Below are 781 nucleotides of genomic sequence, written 5' to 3'. Positions count from 1 at the left end.
AGAATTACTTTTTACAAAGCTAAATGCATATCTGGCATCAGCTAAATATTCTTTAAATTGTACTAGTTCACAGATCTCCAGCAAATTTCATATCAGTGTAACAATCATTGGCACGCTGCACAGATTTTATTGCAGCAGGCCCAATTTTTTCATCTTATCTATGATTTTAGCTTCATGTAAATGGTGCTGAAATGCTATTGTCAATTTAGTACATACTTTATGAGAGATACCATATCTTACATCATCCGTCACAATAAATCATCTTTATGGTTTAGACAACACCCAATTTACTATAAAAAGCGAGGAAGTTTGAAGTTTCTCTTCACATTTCTCTTGCTTGCGAAAAGGATCCTAGGTATGTCTGGCAATCATACTTCAGCTTAAAATCTTTATTTTTGCTTTTAGCTTTAATGTAATTAACAAAACTCTTCTTTGTTACTTACAGAGCAACTGGAAGAAAACAAAATGGGAAAGCTTACACTTATTGCAGGTAATATGCTGAAATAATACTTTGAAAACTAGTGTGTTTTATTCATTCTTTTATATTTGTCATTTACATTGTATCATTGCATCTTCCAGGACTGGGCTTGGTGCTCTGCCATGTTGGTGAGTCATTGAGTATCTGTTACATCAAATTCTTGTCAAATTCTTGTCTCAAATTTGAATGAACTACTGATAACTCATATGTTGAAATCAGAAAGATGACTATCAACTCAAAATGTCTTGTCTAAGAGCTTCTTTGTGTATCCATATCCAGCCGTCTCCATGGACATGGGCTGCT

The 781-nt window shown here is 33.8% G+C and overlaps 1 long non-coding RNA gene across 1 annotated transcript; it reads left to right on the top strand.

Moving 5' to 3' along the window:
• The first annotated feature begins 235 nt into the window (after window positions 1–235).
• On the top strand, window positions 236–606 carry LOC127162054 (uncharacterized). Its single transcript, XR_007827252.1, has 3 exons — window positions 236–355; window positions 446–490; window positions 580–606. It is a non-coding gene; the product is annotated as an uncharacterized LOC127162054 (long non-coding RNA).
• Window positions 607–781: the final 175 nt, after the last annotated feature.

This window comes from Labeo rohita, unplaced genomic scaffold (assembly GCF_022985175.1).
Source record: "Labeo rohita strain BAU-BD-2019 unplaced genomic scaffold, IGBB_LRoh.1.0 scaffold_822, whole genome shotgun sequence".
Taxonomy (NCBI): domain Eukaryota; kingdom Metazoa; phylum Chordata; class Actinopteri; order Cypriniformes; family Cyprinidae; genus Labeo; species Labeo rohita.
The sequence above is the reverse complement of the archived record's forward strand: the minus strand, read 5'-3'. Positions and strand labels throughout refer to the sequence as shown.